The sequence below is a fragment of the Nothobranchius furzeri genome, chromosome 15 (assembly GCF_043380555.1).
Source record: "Nothobranchius furzeri strain GRZ-AD chromosome 15, NfurGRZ-RIMD1, whole genome shotgun sequence".
Classification (NCBI taxonomy): domain Eukaryota; kingdom Metazoa; phylum Chordata; class Actinopteri; order Cyprinodontiformes; family Nothobranchiidae; genus Nothobranchius; species Nothobranchius furzeri.
In genome coordinates, this window is record NC_091755.1 from 53,622,485 (window position 1) to 53,636,661 (window position 14,177).

The 14,177-nt window shown below is 41.9% G+C and overlaps 1 protein-coding gene across 4 annotated transcripts in view; it reads left to right on the forward strand.

The window, feature by feature from the left end:
* LOC107391261 (synaptotagmin-2) overlaps nt 1-14,177 on the forward strand; it is an 85,830-nt gene that overhangs the window by 48,736 nt on the left and 22,917 nt on the right. The window lies entirely within an intron of this gene.

A 14,177-nucleotide genomic window follows, 5' to 3' on the forward strand; every position in this document is an offset into this window, starting at 1 on the left:
GACAGCTCAGGCAGCATGGAGGTGACCGTACCAAGGACAAAAACCTATCTTAGACTGCTTGCACTCCTCTCTGCTGTCCGCTGACTCGTCCAAATCTGGAGGGAGCCTGTCATTAGCATTATTAGTTTAATAAATCCAGTTTAATTCAGATGTATTGAGATGCTCTTGACATGTAACACTTGTTTATGTCCTTCATTATCAGAAAACATGCAATCCTACTCTTGCATTATAATACATATGTCTCAAAAGTACACATATTTGTACTTTATATACATTTGCTCTAGTGATCTGAAATAGCATCTCCGTCTGTCAGCAGCTCACTGGAGTCACATGGTTTCTGAGCTATAGTAAACAAGTGCAGATGATCATGCTGCATGGAGGTACAGTTGGTCCACAGTGAGTAGTTTGCAGGTTAAAATTCCGGCATCAGCCTTTTTGTGTGGAGTTGGCATGTTCTCCCCATGCATGTATGGGTTCTCCCTGGGTTCTCTGGTTTCCTCACATCCACCAGAATCATGTTAATTAGTATGTTATTTAAAGATTGGGCGATATGGGTTTTCTGTTGTTGATACTGATGCTGATAAGTAGAGGTCATGACCAGCAGATAAATATGTGCTGCCAATTTTTTTGGGGCAATTTTCATGGTTGATTTAGATGTTTTCTGTCTTATTTGCGTGCTTAAGGGTATCTAAGGAGTTTAAGGTGGTTATGGCTTTCGTGAAAAAACTGTTCTTGAACCTGTTTGTCCTGGTTGTGATGCACTTGTAGCGCCGACACAACCAGGGTCGGAGGTGCCCGTGGGAGGTATAAATATCCATCGGGAGTAATGGGGGCAAATATATATTATATGATATGAAAAGTATTTATCAAGCAGGTGTTTTCAGGAACATGAATATATCCATCCATCCACCCATCCATTTTCTGAACCCGTTTGTCCATGTAGGGTCGCGGAGGGGGTGGTGGGGTGGGGGGTGGGGGTGGGGGTGGGGGGTGGGGGGTGGACTGGCGGTCAATGGGCAATCAGCTGGGGTACACCCTGGACAGAGAGCCAGTCCATCGCAGGGCAACACAGACACACAGGACAAACAATGCACACACACACACACTCACACCTAAGGACAACTTAGACAGACGAACATAAATATATATTTAAACTAAATAAATTTCCTGCAGAAATGCTGTTTGAATGTTAATTGTAGAAAATGTTGGCTGATGCTGGATATGAGCTACAATGCCTTTAAAGTTAGACTCCACCCACTTGATCATTATGTTTACCAGTGTTCCATCCAGCGGAGGAGTGCAGGTCAGGCACCTCACCGATAGGGAAGGGTGGGGCAGGCTGGTCCAGCTGTTCGTAAAAAGCACTTTGGGGGTGTTTTTAATAAGGAAATCAAAATATTACATGGTCAAATGCTCATAAGAATTAATTTAGCATGATATAGACCCTTTAAGGGCTGCACAGTGATACAGTGGTAAGCGCCTTGCAAGAAGATGGTCCTGGGTTCACTTCCCGGCCTGAGGTCTTTCTGCAAGGAGTTAGTATGTTCTCCCTGTGCATGGATGGGTGTCTCTATGTGTCCCTGCGATGGACTGGAAACCAGTCTAGGGAATACCCCGCCTGTTTGCCTGAAGACTGCTGGAGATAGGCACCAGCCTCCTGCGATCCTGCATGGACAAGTAGGTATAGAACATGGATGGATGTTGGATAGGCCCTTTAAAACGTCCTCTCTACCCATTTAATTTGATTAAAATAGAAATAGGCATTTTTTGTGTCTCTTACGGGCAATCCTTGTGTGATGGCCATTGTGCCATTGTATTAAAACAGCTGATGTACTGATTTTACTGTTGTGGCTTATTCCTTTATGCTTACTTCTCTAAACCCCATAGTGAGGGAGTTTATTAGCTTCTGAGCATGCTTTGAAGGTCCTTTCTTTTTTTCCTTTTTGTCAGCCTCTATAACATTTCGACAGGCTTGTTAAGTCCGTACCTCAGGCAGCCGCTCCCAGTGGCTCTCACACAAAAAAAATACTCAGACTCTCTCATACATAACCAAAAAACGAGTCGAAGCTTTGAACATCACCAATCTTATTTCGGTCTCTTTCGGCTTTCTGCAAGGCAGCTGGTGGGTAAATGCTGGAAAACTCAAAGAGAAAGAGAAAACAAAAAGTTCATTGTAGCTCTGCAGCCGTCAGATTGCTAGCGTAGATGTGCCCTACTGAACTTCACCACTGCTGTTTTCCAAATCTTGCTGCTACACTGAAATCTTGTCTCGAAACTCCCCAATGGATGTTCAAAATGTAAATTAGTGCTTAAAATGATAAATGCAGACGGAGCACTCTCTGAGATGAGTCAGCAATTTTCTCTGACTTATTACCATGGCTATCTCTATGAAGACTCAGCCGCTGTCAGCTGCAGATGGGGGATGAGCCTTCCTAGCTTTGGACCCAGCCGGTGTGATGTTGTGCTGCTGGCAGACAACGGCAGTGTTAAACAGAGTCCGTCACTGGTCCAAGCATCCAGCAGCGCTGATGGAGCAGTATGGCTACAATTTCAACTTTTCAAAGGAAAGAAAGCTAATCGATCTATGAGCGTATACAAAACGACTGTTCATAGGTCAGTTTCACAGGTTTTGAGCTTAATTTAGGCAAGACAGCTTTATTTATTTAGCACGTTTCATACACAGAGGCAATTCAGCATGCTTTCCATTAGCAAGAACAGCAAGAACATTAAAATCAACGTGACAGAAAATACAATTTAAAAATTAAAAAGAAACAAAGTTAAACGGTGAGCAAATACAGTGCAGAAGGTGCAGCAAAAGCACATTTATTCAAAGGCTGATGAAAAGATACAGGTTTTCAATTTTGATTTAAAAGTTACCAGAGTTGGAGCACATTTGGATGGAGCCACTCTTCTTTCTAGGAACATGGCCAATTTTATTAGTCCTTCATGACAACCCAGGGTCCAGACCAGGAAGCAGAGTCGTAGTTTAACACACCCCTCTGCAGCTTCTGTACTGTTACCCACCTACTACCCCATAGACAGTGTCCTGCCCACGCCTAAAATCACATGGATTAAAAATCAGGCTTAATAAAGCAAATCATGTAAATCTCATAAAAATTAGAACAAATTCAACTAATCAGAAAACTAGAAAAATTAAATGTGTTTTTTTGAACATTAGGTCTATTTTTTCAAAGTCTTAGTTAGCTTGATTTGTAATAATCAGACCTTATTGCTTTCTCTCTCAGAATCCTGGCTGCAGCAAGAGGACTATGTTAGTTTAAACAAGTTGACTCCTTCAAATTATTTAAATCATCATATTGCTTGAAGTACAGGGCGAGGAGGAGAAGTAGCAGCCATTTTTTCATTCAGACCTATTAACCAACCCCTTACCAATTCATAGTTACAGTTCTTTTGAACATCTTATTCTTAGCTTTCCTAATCCAGATTGCAAAACTGTAAAACCACTCTTGTTTGTTGTTTTGTATTGTCCACCAGGCCCTTACTCTGAGTTTTTGGATCAGATCTCTGATTTTTTATCTGATTTGGTGCTAAATACTGATAAGGTCATTGTAGTGGGGGATTTTAATATTCATGTGGACATTGAAAATGATAGCCTCAATGTAGACTTTAGTAATATCTTAGACTCAATTGGTTTTACCCAAAGAATACATAGCTCCACCCACTCCTGCCATCATACATTAGACCTTGTACTGACTTATGGCATAGAGTATGAGGAAATAACAATCTTTCCACATAATCCAGTCCTCTCGGACCACTTTTTGATAACTTTGAGATTATTATAACTGAGTTCTTTAGATATGAAAGTAAATTTCACTATAGTCAGTCTCTATCTGACAATGCTGTTGCATCTTTTAAATCAACTGTTCCGTCTTTACTGTCTTCAGCATCTCAGAGGAACATAGCAGAGGGCAATATTTCATTTTTAGCCCCTCACAAATTGATGATTTAGTTCATAATGTTACTTCTTCTTTACATGTGGCATTAGATGATGTTGCCCCTTTAAAAAAGAAGGTAATTAGGCACAGAAAGTTTAGCCTAGCAAGCCAGACTATATATTGACATAAGCAAGAATTTGGTCTAGTTCACTAGGCTACAGGAAGTTGGCTTCCTGGTTTAATTCTGATCTACGTACCTTAACCCTCTGAAGGCAGGCGTTGCAGATTTGCAACGTTAAAACCTACCTACCTGGTTACTCCACATACATATTTAATGAGCATTTTTAAACTCAGAAGTACCCCTGAAGGACTTAGCTGTTCGTCAGTGACTCGATGAAATTTGCTGGGTTCCTTATATAGAAAACATTTTACTGATTGGCTTAATGAACTGACCTGTATTGGAATTTTTACTGTGTGAAGTGCCTTGAGACAACTCTTGTTGTGATAAATAAATAAATTTGAGGCCATGAGGAAGCTGAATCCATCTGTGTGCTGCATAGTAGCTAAAAGCAGCTTCACCTGTTTGGTTCTAACCTGGGGTTCTACTAGCTGACTGTTTCCTAAGGATCTCCGAGCCCTGAAGAAGATCCAACATGTATTCTGGCCCCATACCACTGAGTGATTTATAAACTAGTAGAAGCACTTTGAAATTAATTCTGTAGTTTACTGGTAACAAGTGTAGAGATTTAAGAACAACAGTGATGTGCTTGGTTTTCTTGGTTCTTGTCAAGACCCTAGCAGCAGCATTCAGAATGAGCTGCGGTTGCTTCACAGCTTTTTTGGGAAGACCAACTTTTTTAATTTAGGAGTTTTGGTAGCTGACAGTCAAACACACATTCTGAGCTCTAACTGAAAGCCAAAGGTTATTTCAACATTGGACCGAGTTACAGCTGAAACTTGAAAACTTACAATATTGAGCAAGGGTTCATTTATTTCAGTAAAAGCAACAAGGGCTCAAACCGAGTACTGATTACATATGCATGATTATACCATAGTGACCCAAATATAGGACGACCCCCCTTTCCAAGATACCGGTAATCTTCAGGAAAAGACAAAAAGATAACATTTTAAATAAACTATTTTTGTTGAAAATTTGAGAAGAAATACTGAGCAAAAACATAATTTTTATGCAAACTATCAGAACTTTGCTGACATGTGAAATCAAAAGTTAAATGAGGCTTTTATTCAAACGCCCTCTGCCTCGCTGTACTCACTCACTCTCATTCTCACATGCTGCTGCTGTCCCGGTGTACCATCAGATCACTACACCTGCCGACTCCTCCCGGAACGTCATCCTCACTCATTCAAGGCATCCATGCATGCTCTGTTTGACGCCTCCACTGACTGGACCACCGTCATCTTAAAATTTGCTTAACTCTGCCTAATAGCTTGGTAACTTGAAAAAAAATATTTTTCAATGATTATTTCTGATTACAGTCAGTCTCTCTGAGTTTTCCATCCAGGCTGAACATAAAAATAGTCTCCTAGGGTTAGGGTTGAGGTTAGGGCTTTCTGACAGAAAACAGATGACCTGACCGAGAACAACTTACAAGGCATTCATTCCTGCTAGAGACCACTGCAAAGGTATTGACTAAATGAGTGATCCACATTTTTAAGAAAAAATACATTACAAAAAGATATTTTGAAAATACATTTAAACAGCTGAACTTAGTCATTCCTTTCCCCCACCCCCTTATTGACTAAAGCCTCACCTGTCAGAATGAGGAAAAGAGAGAAGAAGATATGGAAAGTGGACGTTTTTGGCAAATCCACTGAAGAAAAAGGTTTTTTTTACAAGTACTACAGGAACAGAAACAAAAACTATATTAAAAGCTCCAAGAACACTGCTTACAAAAGCACTAAATTGCAAATGTAACTTGATGTCTACACCTGCTAATATCAGGTGTTGGGTAGAAAAAGCCTATGCCTACCAGGAAAGATCCCCATTCCTATCATCCTGCAGCTTGGAGTATGGCAAGCCAATTTACTATATATTAGATGGTATTCGGTGGGGGGTGGGGGGGGGGGTAGTAGCTCAACAGGTTGAGCGGGTTGTCCTGTAATCGGAAGGTTGCAGGCTCGATTCCGGCTCCGGACAGAGAATTCTGCTGTTGTGCCCTTGGGCGAGACACTTAACCCACCTTGCCTGCTGGTGGTGGTGAGAGGGACCGGTGGCGCCCGTTCTTGGCAGCCTCGCCTCTGTCAGTGAGCCCCAGGTTAGCTGTGGCTACATTGTAGCTCATCACCATCAGCGTGTGAATGTGTGTGTGAATGGATGAATGATACACTGTGGTGTAAAGCACTTTGGAGTCCTTACTCTGAGAGGCGCTATACAAGTGCGGGTCATATTCTCAAAGCAGAAACCCTTTTGTCACAATCTTTTTAGCCAAAGTGAATTTTAAAGTACATTTTCTTCCAAAGGTTCATTTTAGAAAACCATATTAATTTAAAAAATAAACAAGTGTACAGTTATCTATATTTTGTATATGAGTTGCATGATCAATAAGATCAGATGGTTTTATTGGGGGCATCCGTTTTGGTGGCCTGAGGATCAGGTCTCTGTTTTTTGCAGATGATGTGGTCCTGTTGGCTTCATCTGAATGTGGTCTTCAGCTTTCGCTGGAGCGGTTTGCAGCCGAGTGTGAAGCAGCTGGGATGAGAATCAGCTCCTCTACATCTGAGACCATGGTCTTGATTCAGGAAAGGGTAGAATGCCTTCTCCGGGTCAGGGAGGAGGTCCTGCCCCAAGTGGAGGAGTTTAAGTATCTCGGGGTCTTGTTCACGAGTGAGGGAAAACTGGAGCGTGAGATCGATAGACGGATTGGTGCTGCATCTGCAAAAATCAAATAAATAAAATCAATAAACACAAACCTTTTGATAATTTTGCCATTATAGAGACACTTCTCCTATGAGAAGCCTAAAATCATCACAATTACTGACCATTGTAGATATAGACAAAGAAGTCTATTCTTGATGTTTTTGGATCATCTGCTTGTTAGAAAAGTCACTGGTTCTATTTTCCCGAAAGAAGATAGAGTGGAAGAAACATAAGTAAACAGAGGAAGCTCTAAAGTTTAATTACCTTTACCTCGAGCATCAAAGGTGGTTTAGTTAGAGGGACTTTCCTGCGTGCAATTTCTGAGACACATTTAGATTTTTTAAGAAATCACTGGCATCCAGTTCCAACATACATAATCAGTCTTCTTAAACCATAAATCTTATTAAACCTTCAGGAATGGCTTGATATACTGTCATATAAAAACCCAGACACATCAAAGATGGACTAAAGGTGTTGGTAGGGATTTGTGATTTAAAATGGGTTTACATGTTTTGTTTTATTGAGACAGATGCAAAATACACAAATTAACTAAAAACTGTTAAATGTTAAAACAACAGCAAATTCAAACTGCAACACTTATTTTGCCAAATTGTGTGTGAAAATGTGTAAATGCAGAACAAGTAACAGAAAATGACCATGATAACTTGTCAGAACTTAAAGTAACATCCATTCACCTGATTGACCTGGTTCAAAACAACTAAGAAAATAATTTAACAGAACAGATTCAAGGCACTGCCATAAAAAACAAGAGAAACCCTGACTGTCTTAAGACATCGTTATTTCTTTATTGCACTTGGTCCGGAATAGCTTCACTGGTTTTGTCCTTTGCTAAGGATTTTCTCTTCTAAATGTTATTAGATGTTGCTTATCTGCTGTGCTGCAGAGGTCCTCTGCTCTGTCACAGTCTCTCTGAACGGTCCCACATGCAGATTGGGTCACTGTTTCGGTGACAGAATGATTAATTGGCCTATCGGGAAAAAGGGGGAAGGGGCTGTGCTGAGAGGAGGATGGAGGATGTCTGGCAACTAGCTGTAAATGATTCCTGAAGCTCCTCGCTCAGTGGGTCAAACATCTGTCCCTCCCTCCTGATCGCTGAGTCACATTCAGCTGCAGGTGAGAGCCAGAATGGCTTTCACCCATGTTTGTAAATGAGCCTATGCTGGCCCAAAGGACAGCACATGGTTGGTGTGGGTGAGGCCTACCTTTAATCGTTTTTAGTGTGATGATGTGTAAAGCACTTTTGTGACATCGTTATCTCAGCTGCTGTCCTCTGATCAGCAGTGCCATCAGCAGGACATCTTGATTCACTTGTATTTTGTAGATACAGAGCTGTGATCGTCCTGATGGCATCTCTGTTGGTCTGATGGTCAGTTTTACCTCTAAAGAGTGTGTGTAGTGGTGATGTTTGCACGAAGAACATTTGTGCTGCCTGGAGGCTAAGTACAGGGAGCTGTGAGTTTCCTGTACGGTGATGACAGCATGAACCATTCTGCTGACTGAGCTAAAGATCAGATGCTGAGTTTGTAACTGTCATTCCTTCAGTGTATTTACATGCTTTCTGTCATGCCCCTGCTCCAGCCAAGCCCCGTTTCCGCAGCAACCACAACCAGCTCACCATCAACCTCATCCAAACCACCTGCCTCACATTAACTTCTCATCAGCTCCACCTGCAACGCTCCCTATAAATCACCAGGACCAACACTAAACCAGCGCCAGATTATTGAAAGCATTTGCCAGAAGATTCTCCAGCACTCTTGACCCTCTGCTCTCACATCTCGATCCTGTTCTGGACCTTTGGATTACCCCCTTTGCCTGCACCCTGCCTGGATTATCTTGTGCATCTGATTACCTGGATTTCTGACCTCGGACCTGGATCCTGGACTCTGCCTCTTGCCTGCCCCTTTTTTGGAACATCTCTGATCTCCCCAGCTCTGACTCCGTCTCTCTCCTCCTGACCAAGCCTCTGCTACAGCCCGTCCTTCAGACTGGTAACATTCCTGTGTGTTCCATAATAAAAACTTTAAAGCGCCGTACTTTGTCTCGGTTGTCTTCACAGGTGTCTCCAGTCTGGTCATTAGTTTTCAGCATGCACTCAGGAGGTGCACAGCTGAGTGTGAAGTGGCTGTGAAGAGAGCAAGCTCTTCTCAGTCTCAGACCATGGGTCTTTGGAAAAAAGTGGAAGAAGGAGGCTTGTCTAAGATCTGACATTCATCTATTGGTCATGAGAGTTGGATGATGACTGAAAGGGAAGCAGCTAAACTTCCTCTATGAGATAAGGTGAAGAAAGTTAGGCGTAGAGCTTTTGAACGTAGATGATGCTCTCTCGCCAGCACAGCGTGTACAACAAACCTTAATATTTTAATCTTTAGCTGATACAAACTCAAAATGGTAACTATATTTCCAGCTAGAAAACGCACTTCTCTTTGCTCCCACCATTGTTGCTTGCGCTGTAGTTGCTTGCTAGCAGGTGCTGCCCTTGTTTGGTAGGTAAGGATGAAAACATTACATGACCTGTCTCAGACGTGACGTCGCTCCCCGAGATGGAGGAAGAAACCAGTGTGAAATAGACAGCGGGCAAGGTGCATTATGGGTAGCCGTCTTTCCAGGTGTATGGTCTTTTTTTGGTGTGTTTTGCTAGGTGTTTACTGCAGGGTGGTGTTGAGTGTCATAAAAGTTATACTCCTACTAATGGCATTGCGATGCTGTTCTATTGTTTGGTGAGGCAGTTTCCTGCCTCACTCTTGCGACTAAAGTACGGTGTGATTGGTCCTATGAATCTTGCCATGCTGACCTACAACTCGCTTTTTTCCTGCTTAGGAAAGACCTGAGTAAAGGGGAAATAAAAGTAACACACAGTGGCGTGGAAAAGTAGCTTTAGTCAGATTACTAGAATGGAAATAGTAATGCATTAGAATAGTTGTTATTGAAAAACGATGGTGTATTAGAGTAACACATTACCGGCATCACTGCTGGTCCGAAGCAGAGCACAGGCATTCTGAACCACCTGTAGACGGTTCAGGGAGATTTTCCTCAGACACGTGAAAAGAGAGTTACACTAAGTGTGAGGAGGTGTGGATTACGGTCTCAAGTTCAGAGCGGGACAGAATGGGACTCAGCTTAGCAATGTTGCTCAGATGGAAGAAGGAAGAGTGAACAAGAGAACTGACATGAGAATCCAGGGTGAGAGCTGGGTCAAAGGTCACACCAAGATACCTGACAGAGTTTGTCTCTAGTTGAAATAAATGCCTTGTAAGTCCTTCTCAGGAACTAGAAGTTTCCCACCTAATTTCTATCGGAAGCTAGTGCAGGAGATGGGGTTGAAGACTATTTTCACATTCTGCCTGCATGTTGAACTCGGAGTGAACGATTATTTTCCAAAACAATAAGTAAAAAAAAAGGTTTTCTCCGTGAACCTGCTGTCATGAAATGGAGGTTGTTGTAGGACCCAAGTGCAGGAAATCCAGGAGGAAGCCAGGTAGGTTATTAATCAAAAAGTTTATTAAAGTCTGAGTGTGGAGCAGGAACCGGAAGACCAAAGCACAAACACAAAGAGCCAACCAGGAGCTACGAACATGACTGGGTATAAATACTGGTGAGGAAGTAAATAAAGACAAAGGGAGCAGACGCACCGATAACTGATTAGAATGACCAATGGGTGAGACTGGTTAAGCAGAGGGATGGGAGACGATACAAAAGCACAAGAAGACTGAACCAGATGAAACCATAAGATACTGAAACAAAAGGCACCAATTGCTGAAAGAATAGCTAACTGAACTAGAAGGCTGGGGGAGTAAACACAACTATGAGCAATGGTAAAGAGAATACATGAACCGAATGAAAAAAGCTAAGAAAAGGAGAAAAACAATGAAGGGCAGAAGAGTGGCTAAGAGTAATGTGGCAGGGGACAGGAAACCCATCCAAGTGGACACAGGGATCAAGGACGAAGGACATATGAGGAGGAGGACTAAAATAAATACTGCAGAGACAAGGGAGAGGGGACATGGATCGGACAGGGAGGACATGGACAGGAGATAGACAGAACATGACACTTGCTCTTTAAATCATTGAATTAAAACAAACCTATCTCAAACCTGACGATTATTTTGATGGACAAATGCGATTAATAAGCACTGTGAAAGACAGTAGTACGAAAGTTTTTGCTTAACGTTTTAGAGTCTTAGCATTATGTTTTTATTACACTTGAGTTCTCTAATGTGGCAGATGTTTGGCACACTGGTGCATACAGGCTGGAGACACCAAGCCTTTTGATCAACAATGTCACAATCTGGTTCTGGCACTTTGTTTTTGACCATATGCCATGTTTTCTTCAGGTTTGCCAGGGCTTTGTCACTTTCTTGGCTCTCTAACATAAAATGACTGAAAATGGGAGACTATGTAACTACAGCAGGCCTGTGCAGAGATCTGTCTCTGTCATACACTTAGCATCTATTTGACTACACATGCCAGCTGAAATCTACTCTCTGGTGTCCAAAATGGAAAGGAAGGGATACTCTGAACATAATATTGGCTGAATAACAGAGAGAAATGTACATTGAAGGGAACTAAGAGTTATGGTGACAAATTTGAATGTCTTGTTTCAGGATTATTTTCCACCCAAAGGACTGGATAAAATCTCTAATAGTTTCAGACTAAGTTCCAAATTGTTTCTCATCCTTCTGTGGTTTAAAAACAAGTGATGTAGTCATCAGTATCCATCCAGTAATCCTATTAAAACTGGGCCAAAATGAGACCATAATGACAACGGGAGCCCCAAGTCCATTTCAGCTGGGGTGAATTACCATAAAGTTCCAAGAGTTCAGGAGCAAAGTTGCACATTATCTCTAATTGAAACAATTCCACTGTTTCGGCTCAGCTCTCAGACTACAGTAATGCTCTATCTGATGGATCCTGTATGCTCCCTATTCTCTAAATATTCCAGTACACATTTTTAGCTCAAAGGGAGTCGAGACAGTTCAGAGTTCAGCTGTGACTCAGAGCCGTTGTTAAGTCAATGTTCTCTTCTTCCGGTATCTTCAATTGCATTAGCAGTGAATTCCAGATGCACATGGAGTCTTTGAACTGTTTCCCAATATTCTCAATATATTACACAACCTAAACCTAAAATAGCTCATTGGGATTCAGATTAAAGTCAAGCATCATGAAAAGCATGAACATCAAATCAGAGCACATGCTTTCGTAAACTCAGAGGAAGATAATCTGATTTTTCAGGAGTGATGTAAGGGTCTGCAGCATGTAAAAACCTTGCAATAACTGGACTTCTTGTAGACTCTTTTGGAGAATTTAACCCAGTAGCTGCTGCAATCACATCAGTGAGACTTGGAGGAAATGAAGCTGATGCACAGCTCGAGCAGCTGGAGGCCAAACACTCCGCCCACCCACACATTACCCGTAATGTCACAGTCGACACGGGGCCCCAGTGGGGGGTTGAATTATTTCTTTGGGCTTCCATGATTTGCTTTTTTGTGCATCTTTTCGAGCTCCTGTCGTCTTCTATCTGATGACATCTGAGCAGACATCGCTGTGGTTCCCCTTTGAGTGCAGAACCTTTTCACCGTGTCTAATATTCAATAGTTAATTTACCGCCCCACTGCTCCTGACTGTTGCCCCAAGGTGCAGTCACGTGACCCCTCCACCAGTTATTTCCATCAACAGAAGCCATTTTGAAAGTGAGTGCTAAAATATTTGTGGACATTGAACCATGTCCTGCGTGAAGTTTGAATGGAAAACAAGTTTATGCTTTGACTCCCACAATAGTGGCTGGTAGGCAGCTGCTGCTGTGGCTCTTGCTTCTGTCTGCTAGAGGAAAACTAAATTGGCCGTCTGGCAGTAGATTGTTAATTGCAGTTCAGGGTTCTCGTCGTTGTTCTGTAAAACAGCTGCATGACTTTAGCTCACACTCCTGCGGTGGTTTTCTCTCGGAGCTGATGTGGATGTTAATAAGCCCCCGATATATACTTCTACTTAATACTTAATAATGTACAGTATCCTCACTGGATTCTGTAATGTAATGCAATCAGGAATTAGTTTTTCTGTTTTTAAACAGACGTTCTCCTGGTCTATCAGCTAGAAAGTAACATACATTCATCAGTAGAAGCTTCTCATGTATAACTAACTACAGGATCATTGATGGTCACCTATCAGACCAGGTAGCACCTCAGTGACTTGCTATCTCACAAACCAAACAGATAAGGTTCAGAGGTTAATCTCTCTACCTTATTGCAGAAATTATGCTGCTGATTTCCTCACCTTAGAAAAGTGTTCAGGTTTTTCATTTATAATAGCTTCACTGAAACAAAAAATAGAACTTGAAAAAATTGTTGTTTAAAGATCTCACACTACGTTCTTCAAGTGTGTTTAGATTATGTTCTTGAGTATTAATTGTCTGGCAGGTGACAGCGTGCCGAGTGTTAATTAAACTTTTAAACTAACGGCTTAGCTGAGGCGAGGAGACCAAACTGCTGTGAACTGGGTCAAAGGTGCACCTGTCAGGTTTCCTGAAACCCGTTTGTCCAGCAGGAATTAGCTGACAGGCGGGCTGATATTTAGCATTTCCTGCCCAAAGCCCCTTTGGATTATTTTCCCCCTTAGATTATCTCAGCTTCTTTGTTTTTATGTGTGAGTTTTTTTTTTTTTTTTAAGTGTCTCTCCTCGATCTCTGTCGCTTCACCACTAAGATAACTGCTGTAACAACGCAGCGCAGCAGGAAGGTAATAAAACATTTTTGAGTGTTTACTTCAGTCTCAGTTCTCATGGTTACCCATGAAACACTGATCGGGCTTATTTATTTTCATAAAGTGTTTGGAATGGACCATTTATGGCAGAAAGTGGGTGTGTAGGAGGAGGGATGTGATCCAATAACACCTGAGCACAGTTCTATGGGGTGGATGTGATCATAGAAATACAGTCAACTCGTAGTAATAGGAAACATTTAGCTCTGCAGGTTGGTCTAGCAACAGAGAAAAACTTCACCGGGAAAAAACTATAAAGATGGTGTCGGCTCAGGGATGGTGCTGGTTAAACAGCTTTGGAATAAACTTTGAACGATTTAGACTTGAGCTTTTCTTTGAGACATGAGCAAATAAAGGTACTTAATTCCTTTATTTAGAAAAGGATGTATTTGCATCTTCTTCTATGGTGTATGGCGGTCTGCCCTGCTGACTGATGTTTGTAGTGATAAATATGTCACATTGTTGACGCTAGTGCTGTCCAAATGCATGAAGAGACAGTCTGAAAGATTCCTCCTCACGACTGAGCTGTTGTTGCACTTTTCTGGAGTGAAATCTGATGTTTTTCCCAGGATTTGCTTCAGCCACTCCTCCAATTTAGGGGTTACTGCCCCGAGTGCCCCGATGACCACGGGC